This window comes from Platalea leucorodia (assembly GCF_965183815.1).
Source record: "Platalea leucorodia genome assembly, chromosome: 4".
NCBI lineage: Eukaryota > Metazoa > Chordata > Aves > Pelecaniformes > Threskiornithidae > Platalea > Platalea leucorodia.
This window is the reverse complement of record NC_138826.1, coordinates 118,707,626-118,721,952: the sequence shown is the minus strand read 5'-3', so window position 1 is coordinate 118,721,952 and position 14,327 is coordinate 118,707,626. Positions and strand designations below refer to the sequence as shown.

General features: G+C 38.7%; 1 protein-coding gene across 4 annotated transcripts in view; it reads left to right on the top strand.

Annotated features, from left to right (window-relative positions):
* The window catches only part of SEMA3D (semaphorin 3D), a 143,898-nt gene that overhangs the window by 49,190 nt on the left and 80,381 nt on the right, over nt 1-14,327 (top strand). The window lies entirely within an intron of this gene.

Below are 14,327 nucleotides of genomic sequence, written 5' to 3'. Positions count from 1 at the left end.
AAATGTTAAGATACAGATATTCCAGTGAATGATGTGGGTATCAACATGATGTCATATGATGGATTTCCTTTATTGTTTGCCCCAGTTCTAAAAATGCATTCTAAAAAATCATACACACATAAAACTATAAATGCACACAAGTCAATTAAAATATCTTGTAATACAGAGGTGAAGTCATGTATACTGCACCTGTGTTAATATAATACACTATGATCTTTAATTACATACCTCATCCTATATTCCCACATTTTCCCCGATGCATTAATTGACTATTTCTTCAATATTTCTTTTTATCTTCTTCACTTAGACGTTAGCTTTTAGATATTGGCGCATGTCATTCATATCCTAGAAATTGTCACTGCTGTCATGATGCTTCTAGGGTGCTCTCACTTCATAGACATTAATTGATCTATATCTCTTAGATACTCTTAGATTATGAGATGTTTTTATTATGATGTTATAGGTCTAATATTAGGAGAAGGCGAACAAACTGTCTTCTAATAGAAGATTACCGTCTTTAGAAAACTAGGGGCTGATTTTTCAGTAATACTCCATATTTTAAGTCTTTGTATAACTCTACATTCAGTCTCAGAGCAACAGTGTGTATTTATCATCCATTTTCATGTAGCTGGAGATACTCTGTGACCATCATCCAAACTGCAGAACTCCTCAAGCAGAGAAGTGACATTCAGCTTCCCTAAGCAGCATGTCCTTGTTGTCTGCTACCTCATTTAACATCCTCATTCCAACCTCTACAGCAAATGCAGAAGGTTTTTGTACATGTTCATCTCATTCAATAATGTCATTTATAGGACAGCATCAGTTCTGTTACTGAAGAATGGAACAGCTTGTGTCATAATTCATACATACGAATGTGTTTAATTCATACAGTGTAGACAGTCTTATTTCTGTTTATCTTTTGGGTAGTAGTCTTTGCTAATTTATTGACAGGTACTTTTATACAGATTTTTTATGTGTGTTTCTAGGTTTTACTTTATGGGAAGAGGCAGAGAATAACCATACCAGAAGGCTGATTGCCTTCTAGGAAAAAAAAGAAAAAAATTTCAACCTTATTCAATTTGTGGCCATCCTATAATTTTCCAGTAGAAATGCAGACTCCTAATTGCAAATTTAAGCCTATTGATCTGCTTTACTTTCTTGCTTTTCATGGACATCTTAGAAGTAGTCTGTGCACTCAAAGAATACATCTATATTATAAAAGTGTACACCCTGCTTTCTTGGCTGGGGGGTATGCCCCAGCCCAAATTTGGACATTATCACCAGTGACATATCCACATTAACATCCACAAACATATATTATTCCCATGTGGGAATGCGGCCATGCCCCAAAAGCAAGCCATGCTTGCTGCGACCAGTGCTGATTTGGTCAGAGGACCAGGAGCCTGCATTGTGACACAGCACATAGGAAAAAGCAAGACTGAAGGCAAATTTTGACTTTTAAAACAGGATTTACTTGACACTGTTAAAAACAACTATGACAGTAATTTAAATCTAATAAACAAGAACATTATTTTCAGCTGATTTTGTCTTCTTCACTTGGAATGAATTAAGATGCAGTCTCACTCCCACTAAAGTCACAGCAAGAGTTTTGCCGCTGAAGTAAATTGAAGCAGGATCAAATTTTTGCTCCTTCTCCTTTTTTACATCTTAAGTAAGTAAACTAAAGACATGCAGTGCTGTCTCATCTGTTGAAGGATGACAATGCTAAATCATCAGCTCTACATAGAAATTAGCCACGTTTGATTGTTTAGCTTCATGCAGTGTTTTGCATACATTTTCTTCTACATTTGCATACATTTTCTTCCCCCTAAGAGTGATCTATTCTTACAACATGGTGAAAAAGCAAACAGAGGGTAACATTTTGGTGCCAGGAATTCTTCTGAAAACTTGACTGGATTAGTACATTTCCTTAATGACCTAAAAATGATCCTTTGAACATGCACTTTACAATGTCAAGCATCTTGTTTTCTAAACAATTTTTGCTTTAAACCTGTTTCATTTTATGACTGATGAGATGCTTAACTGTTGCATTAGAGCAGTCAGCTTGTTCTGTTCCAGTAAAGCTGGCATATTTCCATGTCATGCATCATTTAATTATGCATATAAAATATAGTTACAATTGTATAACTCCATGAGCCTCATTTAAACTGCCTGTGACATTGTGGTAATCCCAGTACTACGATGGGGGTGTTGCACAACTATGAATGGTTGGAACACGGTAAACTGGTGATGTGCGAGAAAGCCTAGAAATGAGTTTGCATTTTGGCAGCTGTGCTTGCTCTACAGGAAGAGGAAGAAAAATCAGTAAAAACATGCTTTTGTGGTAATATCAGCAGCTGTAATTCTGAATGCCCATGAAGATCAAGGAAAATGTGCTGAGTGAGGAAGTGCTGTTTTTCTTGAATCCCTTGTTTGTTGTTTAATTCATTTCTGATGATTTGTGATTTCTCAGGAAAATCTAGCTCAGATTCCTTTGTAGAGTAGCATAAAATATTTATGTGAGAGTTAAGATCCTAGTTTCAGATGATTGTCTAGTTATGAAATAGATTTTAACTGTTTTGTCTCAAAAATGCTTTCTGGAGGCAGTGAACATTGAGACTTAAAATGTACCCTAGGTTGAAGATGGATGGGCATTGCTGTCCCTGGGAGGAAAGATTCTTGTATATGCTGTAAACTACGTATAAACTTGAAGGCGTTTATTACATTTTAGTAACAGGAAAAACAGCAAGTTTCTTACAGACATTTTTTTCCTTTTTTAAACTAGTAAACTTGGAGGTCAGATCCAACTATATGTTGCATTTTCTGTCATATAATTATCATATATATAATGTCCTGGAGAGCAGCCTCCAGTCAGTGACATCAACAGTTTACATAGCAGTTGAACTAAGAATAACCTTAGAGAACTGACCCGTATCAACCTCTTAACAGTGTAAACAGCCTGTAGCTCACAACAGTTTTCCTTTTTTCGTGATCACAAAAGGGCCTCAATTGGATAAAAAAAAGAATTGTGTTCACAAAATACCAAACTATTCTGCTGAATGTTCACTTGATTAAATCTCAGAAGATGAGAGAAGAAAAACAAAAGAGTAAGACTTTGGGAAGAATGATTGATCCTTTCTAAAAAGGAAGATGAGACAACACCAAAAACTGCTTCCCTAGAAGAAGAACGTGGGGAAGATACATGACCAGTGGCATCAGCTTTGAAGAGGTTACTTTCAAAAATATTTGTCTAATTGCACTTTTACTAAAGACATTTGTAAAGCAAACCCAATTCAAAGTAGTTTCAAAGATCCCAACCTTGTTCTCTTTCTATGCACTAATTTGAGGGCATGATCCTCTTGACGTCAGCATGTGTCTAGCGGTGGACATCTGTGGTTGCAGCGCAGGTCCTCGAGTCACATCCTCTTTCCCTTTCCTCCCTCCCCATTTCTGCTGTTCCATTTATAGACGAGTTCCTCAAAGAAGGGCCAAGGGGTGCAGGGGAGGTCTGTTCTGTAGTCAAAGTCCTTTGGAGATAAATACACAAAGAGATAGCAGAAAGAGACAGAGGCAAAATTTCCTTTATCACACCAGAGCACTATCAGAGAAGTCAGAGGGATTGGCTAGCTGTGGTTAACAGAGGCATTTAGACAAGGGTGGGAGTGACAAAGGTACCTTTTTTCCCACTAATTTGAGAAAACAGGCATTCTCCTTTGTGATCAAAACCCTGGCTGTCCCAGAGAAGTATGCTGTGTTGTACCATAGAGTTTGATGGCTAACAGGTTACTGAAGACCCTGAAATTTTATATTCAATTTATCTGGCAGCTTTGGGATGACTTTACAATTCCTTCTGCATCATCTGTGCACCCTGGATTTTTTTGAAAAATATTTCTCACTAAATATGTAACATAACAGCAGTCTATATGACACCCACTGGTGCCCCAAAATGGATAAATAAATGTAAATATTAATAATAAAAAATATCAACCTCCTCACCCTCCAATATTAAATAGTAGCTTATGCCTATATACTAATAATTGACAGGAGGTAATATGATGGTGCACACTGTTACCTTGTGCAGGCACTTATCTCTGATATCCCTTGCCCTGCAATTTTTAGTTAGTGTGGTCCTATTGCAGTGTTGCCTAAGTTTCCAAGGCAGATATCAGGTCCACCTACACATCTGCATGTGGGACTCCGAATCTGACAGAGGTTGCTAGGCACAACTCCAAGACAAACGACTAACATATAAGGGAATTAATGCAGATATTCAATGACCTCTAGTTTTCATGGCTTCATAAGAACTTAACTCCTGTCAATATCAGAAAATGATAATTATATTTCACTTTGCCATAGGAGAATATTATGCTAGTCCAAGCTATTATAATGTGAATTGGTTTTATTTTCATTGCTGGAAGAGGTCCTTTGTTATTGCCAGTGCAAAACTATTTTGAAAACCTACCTTCACATTAGCCAATTGAGTTACCTTGCTACACTTGCTTGCTTTTTCATCAAATAAAATATATCTGGAAAACTGAAAAGAGAATATAAGGAGAAAAATCTTTGCAGTTTCCTGAAAACAGTCATTTTTTACATTTTAACCACATTTTCTTAGAGAATGTCCATCCTGTGCAGCTACCTCAGTTAATGACTAAGCAATTGCATCTCTGTACTGCACTTCTGTAGCAATTTAGAGCAGGGCTATTAATTTTGCCTTGTGAGTTCAACCAGCAGTCATGATGGTTTAAACAGCTAAAATATTAATGCCCCCCACCGTCATTATAAAAGTTCTCATTCCTCATTCAGAGCATGGGAAAGAAAGATTATCTGGCCCATGTCAGAGAGGGAACCCCCCTGCAGGGACAGGAACAAGCAGTTACGTGTGGGGAGAACAAGCAGGAACCTCCCCTAAAGCGGGTTTGCTGCCAACAGCGGAAATATCTGTTCCACTGACAGGTAAATCTGCTCACAGAGGTCCCTGCCCTTCGCCTCCTTTCCTGTGCAGGCACTCCTCCCACCACAGCCCCTTCAGCCCTGCCAAACGCTGCCTTTGCTGGGTAGCAGGTCATGCTGGTGAGCTGGTTATTGTTTCCCAGACCTGGTTTCACCTCCTTTACTGCCTCCTTGTCCATCTGGACCTGTCTTGGTTGAATCAAGAAACCAGAAGAGCTTTTGGAAGCCAGTAATGAGGAAATTTTCTTGCCCTCAGGGGGTCTGTGGGAAGTGCATTGAAGGACCATCAGCATTTAAGAGATCTTACAGGCTCTCTCAGACAGTGGTTTCATGGCAGCTGAGCTAACATACAGCATGCTGCTTCTGGAAGGAGGATATCTTCCTCCCTGCTCCCTTCTCCCCAAACACACATATCCACTTCTTTCCCCGCTCATCTGCTCCCAGATGCATGGTCCTGCCCTTTCTCTTGCACCAGCTCCAGCTCTCGTCAGCCCCTTTGGCAAGGACATACGCTATTAGTAGTTAGGACTTTATCTCTGTATCTTATTTAGCTTTACAGCCTGACCATACAGCTTGTGTGGGCTCTAGTCCAATGCTTGGAGTCAAAAAGAAGAGTGGCTCCTGTGGCTTCTTGGTATACCCTCAGGGCTAGATCCTCAGCTGATAAAATTATTGCAGGCCCCAGTGCTTAGACTGAGGGTCTGGCTCCAAGTCTTGATGCAAGTGCAAGTGGGGTGTGTGTCTGTGTGTCTGTGGAGCATGCAGAGGGTGGGGAAGGGTGGGACGTACAGCTATTGAATGATTTCATAAAAATCTGTGTTGCTTACAGACACTGGTTGTAACCCGTGTGTAGTATACAATTACACTAGTATGGAAATTGCAAATAACAATGATAGACAACAGATCTGGATTTTTCTGCCTGTGAGCTGTTAAGTCTTCAAAACAGAGGCACTAATGAAGTAACTGAGCAAGCAAATGTTTGGCATTAACTGTCCTTTGCACTGTCAACTCACCTTCTTCACGAGTAGCTCACGCTGCTCTGTATCTCTCCTAAGCCTGTTAGTATTGATATTAATGTGTATTCCAGGCTCATGCCATCTGACACTTTTATTACAACAGAGTTATTCATGCCACTGCAGTTCAAGGTCTCTCATCTTTTAGCATGAAAACTTTGTCTAGTTTGTTACGAACGTTACACTAATTAGGAAGCTGGAAAATACATTTGAACCTGGTGAGAAAAATGTTAAAGTGAACATATTATTAAGAAAAAATGTTAAAGTGAACATATTATTAAGATATCTGACCATTTTAAAAATAATATATTTCATATATAACAGCTGTAGGCTCAATGGAGCAAGTCCTTGTGTCAGATGCGCAGTCTGAGAAAGCAGGTCTGAATAAAATGTGTCAGACTCCGAAAGAGAACTGTCAGCACCTATGGGTAGTGTCAGAGCAGCTACTGAGCCAAATCCAGGTTTCTGTAGCCAATTATACCTCAGATTTACCTGAGAAAACTCCTTGCAGGTTTAAATCCTGGACACTGAAATCCACAACAAAATTCTCATTTGCTCCAAGTGTGAAACAAACTCCACTTATCTTGCTTCCTAAGGCTGGAATTTCATCAACAGAGCAAAAACTGAGTAAGGATTTAAAAATGTGTCATGTTCTGTACAGCTGCTACCAGATAGTATGGGCAGAAGAAATAGCACAACCTGCTGTTGTTTTACCAGCCCACAGATATATGGGCTATAAGATGTAGTAGAGAGCTCCTCTCTCTGTCCTCAGAGTGCTGTGTGCTTCTCTAAAGAGTATCATATTCTCAGAAGTTTCTCTGAAGATGCAGGTAGTAGAAAATTGCATGTACAGGTGCTTGAAAATACTCTAGCCATTTTTGCATCCCTCTGAAGTAAAGTCTGAAATGAAGGGTTGGTACTATTTTGAAGGCAAGTGCAATATAATGACAGTAATTTGTTTTGAAAGGAGGGATAGCACTGCATATAATTTTATGAACCATACTTTTACAAAGGAAGAGCTATGTGCCTTAAAGTGCTAAATGTGATCACCATGTTGCGTTTTTAACACCTGGACGTACTTGCAAAGTGCAATACACGTCTCCATCCAAGCAGGAAAGAATGAGTCCACTGCTGCAGTGTGGAGTGTGTTCATTCATGCAACTGAATGCAAGTCCCAGATCCCTGAGATGGTTTTGATGCTAGATGTCTAGTAGGCACAATCTATTGTCAGTGCATTTTGTTTGTGTCGCCTGTTCATCAGAGCATGGACCAATCTCCACACTTCATTCCCCACGGCTATGTCCTTCGTAAGATTCATGCATTTCTGATTGCAGGTCATATGATTATGCACCTAAAGGTATCTGGAAGGTTTATGAGAGGAGATGGCAGACTAGTTGGAGCAGGAAAACTTATTCACAATCAGTGAGTTTAACTCAGCTTTTTTGATTAAGCCAGTCAAAGAGAATTTTGCCATTATGTACTGGTTTTGGCCTGTCATCGCTCTCTTGCTTTCTATATATTTGATCGGCTGATAGATTGGGAGGGACAAGAGTCTGGGAAATTGTTCAGCAGGGAATTTTGAGTTGCATCAAAAAATTGAAATTCTAACTAGAGAGTGTGGGAGCAGCAGAATTCATTTAAAGCTGCCTTTTCCCAGGGTCAATAAGTTCAGAGGCTATTTGCCACTGTAGATCTAGTAATGTGGGTTTTCAGAATAGCTCTAGGAATAGGTGAGTTTGTAAGCCATCTCCCTCAGAACAGGGCAGAGGTTTTATCTCAGCTGCTTGACACTCAGGTCACTGGAAGATAATTTTAAAAGACAGGGCTTGAGCGTGGTCTCTAGTTAAGTTGACAGTTTCTCATCTATATGGTCGAGAAGAAAACTGGCCTCTGACTTCAATAATGGCCTAAAATTTTACTCTGTTAAATATAAGGAAAAAGTCGTATGTTCTTAGAAAGCAATATCCCCTCACCATTAGGGATACTTTGAAGGGAGTTTGAAATAAGACTGAAGTGGAAGAAAGCAGATTTCAGTCAAATAGCTCAGAGTATTCATCCATTACACATGAGACTGGCAGGCAGGTTGAGGATCTGTGAGAGATGAAGGGAAAAAAGGTAAGTTCAGTGCTGAAAATTGAAATGAGGAAATAGAGGTGATGGGTTTGCATGTTCTGCCTTACATTTAGAGAGGAGATTTGGTACTTTTTAAGTCCACTGATGTGCCAGGCATTCTTAATGGACAGGTATGTGTGATGAGATGCCAAAAATTATCTACGCATTACTAAAGCTCATATGCTTGCCAGTCATTTATATTGAATTACATTTGTAGTGCATATTCTTTAAATATCCACAGTATCACTTTAAAAAAAATAGTAATTTAATTTTGCCTTGGAAACAACAGTGAGTTTGCTTACTTTGGCAGTTTTGCAAGAAAGATAAACTACTTAGGAAAAGGGAACCTGTGCAAATCCACGGTCTTAGGTCTTCTTCAGAAAAGGAAATGTTTCACTCAGATACGTTTTCAGTTGTGCTGTCTAAAGTTAATTATTTGGTTTGGCTCTGTGAGGTTTGTGAATTGGGCCTTTGCATTTTTTCTTCAATAACATGAAGTCACAAAGCAGCTTTTAATCATCCCTGCAATAATAACACTTTACAAGTTATTTATGCAGCTGTTTCACTAGTCAAATTTATTTGCAGTTAAAATGCAACTAAAATACACTTCCATAAACATAAACGAGAATTGTTTAGTTCATGCTTTAATTGGGTGTATTTTTGGTGGTAAGCACCTACCTATTTTCTTTTACAGTATTACCATTTTTGCAGATTTAAAAAACAAAGAGTCAGGCAAAGACAGCACTGTAGATTGATTACAACCCCTGGCGTGGAAATAGATGCACTATATAATCTCCAGTAGTCTCAATTCTGATCTTGCATAAGCACATCCTTTCAAGTGAGCTTTACTGATACGAAAGAGAATCTGGTCCCACAGCATGAGTTACTTTTTCTTTCGTTTTGTCTTTATGGGTGGTGTAGCCGTTGTGAAGGTTGTCTGAAGATAAGATGATCTATCCCTTCCCAATGAAAGGTGTAAAAAAGTCTTGACAGCACTGCACAGAGAGAGCTATTACTTAGTTACCATTGTCTGTAAAGATGGTTTGAGAAGCATAGTGCATGAGAGCTACTTTAATTACTTATGATTTTTCTGGGTTGTAAAATACTGACAGATTTGATATCTATCAATACGTATTTGCAAATGGAGATGTGGGAAATGTTTAGTTTGCTGATTGCTGAGCCAGCCCACAGAGGTGCCTGAAGCTCAAAGTGAAAATGCCCTGAAATGCCTTAAATCCTGCAGCAGATTGTTCCTGAATTTTGGAGCAATCTTTGAAAAAGTTCTCTTTCCAATGTGCCTAACCCCAAAATATGTGCTGGAGTACAAGGTGGTTTTGGGTATTACTCAGAAAGAGAACCAAGATTTTGACACAATATTTTGCCAACAAGAAATCATGTTTTCTCTGTTCCCAGTAATCTATATCCTTTTGGAAAGGCCCTGCTGTGCCATGAATATGACATTTTCCTCCAGGCCAAATAAAATTCATTGTATAGCAATGAAAGCCACATGGCATGCACAACAAATCGTCATTGTCCATGGTGAGATGCAGTATAACTTGCTTCTCGGAATAAGTAGTAGAGACTGGTAGTAGACTGGAACTACTCTCTTTGCCTTCATACAAATACATCTGTGGTCCATTGGACCTTTTAAACTCAGAATACTTTAGGAATTAAGTAAATTGCTGTATTCATGCCATATTGACATTTCTTTATCCCAAAAATTTAGTTGACGATTCACAGAATACCCATGTAAATTGTCATGTGAAAGGACTTGCTCCTATCTAGAGGAAAATGATGTGACTTTTTTTTTTACTATGTATGAAAATTACAGAATTATACATATAAAGCCTTTACATTCAGAGTCCTTCAAAGGTGTTACTAGATGTAGCTGTTTTGAAACAGGTTGAGGAGTTCCCTTTTTGCCAATTTAGGCATAGCCCATCATTACAAAAATGTCTGTGACTGGCCACAAAGGCACATCTGAGTCTCAACCAAGTGGTTCCAGATTGCTGCGTGCTTACACCATGCTGAAGTTAAGGAATGGCAGCATATGTGACTCCAGGCTAAGAAGTCTAAATATGCTGTATAAATGTAAATACATGTTACCAGAACAGGATGACATTTTTTCATTCAAAGCCTTTACGCCATGGCTCTGCTGCTGGAGATTATTTAAGCAAGCAATGATCATGCTGTTGTGAGCCAAGTCCACTGAGATACTTTCCTAAATTAATAAACAACAATCACTATTCCAGCTTCTACCACTCAACAGTGAAATATTAACCCAGAAAGGGAGTTTGCTGAATATTCATTTAATCGCCAGACTGGAAAAAAAATATTTAATTTTCAGTAACACAGCAAATACACACTATAAACTGAATTCTGAATGTGTACTCATGAAAGACCATCCCTGTAACTAACTTTGTTTCTGTGCATTGTGAGAATGCTGTTTCTATATTAGCCTGGCTACAGAGATGCAGTGATTCAAATCAACAGCTTTCTCTAAGCTCTAAGCTTGAAAACCATCAGGCAAATATGCTTTCCATAGTAAATTTTTCCAGTGTAATATCCTTGGTGATATTAAATATAACTCGCTGTGAAGGGCAATTTCAACCCATAAGATTAGATTGTTTTGCTTTTATGGAGCGAGAACAATGATTAATTTGGCTGTAATTTAATCAATTCTCTGTTAATGTTTACTTGACAAATTTTATTAGGTCATGTTTCAGTTTTAATCTTATCAGTGGCCATGTTCAGAGTCTTATTTCCAAGCTCTTTTCAATAGTTAGTAAATAACTGGCCAAACCTGATTCTTCACCACTTTGCAGCTTGCGTTGCCGTTTGCATCAGTAAGAAATCTGTCATTTCAATCTGGAACATTTTACAGATGTTTTCCTTATGATGCAGTGAAACAAATGACTGTACAAGGCACCAGGCAGGGCTCATTCCCACTTGGGCGTTTCAGTCCTGAGACAGCTTTTTTCCCCCCTGTTGTAGCTGTCCTAGGTTCTTTACTGAGAAATACTAGAAGTGTTAAGCAATAGATGACAAATGTCCTTTTGGGATGGTCACTACAGAGATCATTCCTTCCAAATAAGAAAGAAATGGGAAGTGGAGAGCAGTCTCAGTCATCTCCTTTCAGGTATGTGGAGAATCGGGTCTACATATTTTGGCAAATGACACACTTGCAAAGGCCCTTGGATTGCATGACTCTAAGCAATGAAAGTGCTTTAGAGCATTTGCATGAACGTATCATTTATCCTTACTCAGATCAAATTGCTATGACTGCAGAGGAGAAGGAATTTTCTCTCATATTCTGCATCTTAGTTACTCATGTCCCACAGGCGAGCACTGTGATATGACTGGAAGCTTATCATCAGAAGACATTTGAAAGTAACAGAGGATGATATATATTGCTGAAATACAGAAGCCTGTGAAATTCATTAATGTCTCCCGTTTATTCCTGTTAATGCCTGTGAATGACTAATTACAAGATATTGTGATCCTGTATTCCTCTTCTTCCCTCCATCCTATGCACTAATTGGGACATAGAACTGTTAAATAAGGATTTAATCTAGACTGCAGAATTTATAAGGCATTTATTATTATATACAATGGATCATATAATCTAGTAATGCAGCCAGCTCTTATGTCATGGGTGGAGGAAAGAAAGACTATTACTCAGAAGTTATGTGCTCCAGCAATGCTCAGCTGATAAACAGTATTTTAGAGATCAGCCAAGAAGAATTTGAGTAGCCCAAGGGAGCTAAAACCTCCTGCTGTACTGTGATCATCATTGGAGAACTCTATACTAATAAACACCTCCATCATATCTAGTACCAAGAATTTCCAGTCAGAGAAAACAAGGGAGGTTTGTACAGAATATGATGTCTAATGAAGACACATCTACATCAAACACAAAAATTAATAGAGTTTTACTAGAAGTGGCTGTCCAGTAACAGAACCCAGTAACAGCAAGTGTCAGGATGCATACATCTTTATTTCTTATTGGGTGAAAACACAGTAGTGGAATGAGCTAAACCTCAGAAGTTCTGTGTTTAGAGAGCTTTTCTTTTTCCTTTTTGAAATACATATTTCTTTATTACAGTGGCTTGGCTATTCTTTAGCTAGGCTATTCATCAGCCAGCTCTAGTGTAAGAGGTAGTTTGCATGGGACTTAGGTTTTTATAGTACCATGCTAATCATAAGTTGTTCCTAAGTGATCTTGCTGTCAATTAATAAGCAGGTCTTTTAAAGTGTTACTACTTTAGAGAAAAAAAAAAAAAAAACAAACTCTGACATCTTTGTCTTTATAAAAGATGTGAGAAAGAACAGTGCTGGTGTAAAGCAGTGCAGTGCTTAATGTTGGATTTAATTTTTCAATGTGAAGTAAGATTTTTTTCAAAGTATTGCCAAATAAATCTCACCTAGGGGAATAGAAGCTGCAATACAAGACAATTTGTTTTCAGACTGTACCGTAACAACATTCAGCAGTGAGCCAGACAAAACCACACGAGGTTAAGTAGAAGTGACTGAGCCAAAATATAATTGTCATAATTATATACCAGGTAGTCAGATTAATAATGATAAAATATTTTTTCCTCCACAGTGCTGTTTATTAACCAGCAACAGGACTTAATCTTTGCTTTGCCTGTCACATGTTTGTGAGAGACCTTGGAGAAAAGAGTTTGGTTTTGGTTTTCTTTTTTTCTCTTTATTTCATTCAGGAGTTACTCTGCAAAACACTGGCCCTGATTTTCACCATGATCAGGAAGTGTAAATAACTTGTGCTGTAAGTCTGGCCTCTCTAGCAGGAAGGCTACATTGTCCATCCGGTGCCAGAAAAGTGGAAATACCCTTAATTTTATGTTCAATTAAATACAAGATTTGCCTTTCTGTCCGAAGATTTCTGAATAGTTTAGCTTGTAGAGTTTGCTTGTGGAAGAACTGATTCACATGTTTATTTTCGTTCTCCCCAAATTAATGACTACCCAACAAGACTAAACTCTCGTTGTGCTCTTTTCTATATGTTTTTTGTGTCCTCATCCAGAATTATGTCCACAGAGTATTCATTAAGCAAAAGGTTACAGACTTTTTACTTTACAGCCTTTTAGCTTTTTTACAGCAGAAGCATAGACTCTTTCATTAGTTTCACAGAGAAACATGTTTTTCTTAATTACCTTTTGAAAGAGATTGGAAGCCACTATTAAATCACAGTAAAACTTAAGTGTCAAATTTGTGCTTTTAATAGGCAAAACTTCCTCTGCAGAGAGGGCAAGGATGCAGGAACAGCCACCCATTGCCACCTCTGTAAGGAAAGTAAAGACCTCAGGATCTTAGAGGTGTTGCTACTGGATGCTCCCCTTAATATGCCCCCTATATTGCCTTCATTTCAGTACTATGCCCTAGGAAGATACTTCTGCTCAATGGCTGTTGATTCAGAGCTCAATTTTCACGTGAAATGATAGTAATTGAAAATTTAATTGTATCAATTCTCTATACTGCCAGCAGAACTTAATATTAGACAATGGACAAATTGAACCTTATATCAAACTTTCTATACATCTTATGGTTGTTACCTCCTTCCAGTTCTTCTCAACTATAAATATGGCTTAGCATTCAAGTGGAAATCAGTTATGAGTGGTGTCCCTCGAGGGTCTGTACTGGGACCAATGCTATTTAATATCTTCATCAATGACATAGTGGGATTCAGTGCATTTTCACCAAGTTTGTGGATGACACCAAGCTGAGTGAAGTTCATACGCTTGAGGGAAGGGATGCCATCCTCACTTAATTGGACTAAATGATCTTTGAAGGTCCCTTGACAGGCTGGAGGAGGAGGCCCATGCGAACTATGTGAAGTTCAACAAGGCCAAGTGCAAGATCCTTCACCTGGGTCAGGGCAATCCGCAATATCAACACAGACTAGGTGATGACTGGATTGGGAGCTGCACTGCAGGGAAGGACTTGGGGATACTGGTTGGTGAAAAATTCGATATGAGGGAGCAATGTGTGCTTGCAACCCAGAAAGCCAGTCATATCCTGGGCTGTACCAAAAGAAGTGTGGCCAGCAGGTAGAAGGAGGTGATTCTCCCCCTCTACTCTGCTCTCATGAGACCCCACCTGAAGTACTACATCCAGTTCTGGGGTCCCCAGTACAAGAAAGACATGGACCTGTTGGAGCTGGTCCAGAGGAGGGCCATGAAAATGATCAGAGGGCTGGAATACCTCTCCTATGAGGACAGGCTGAGA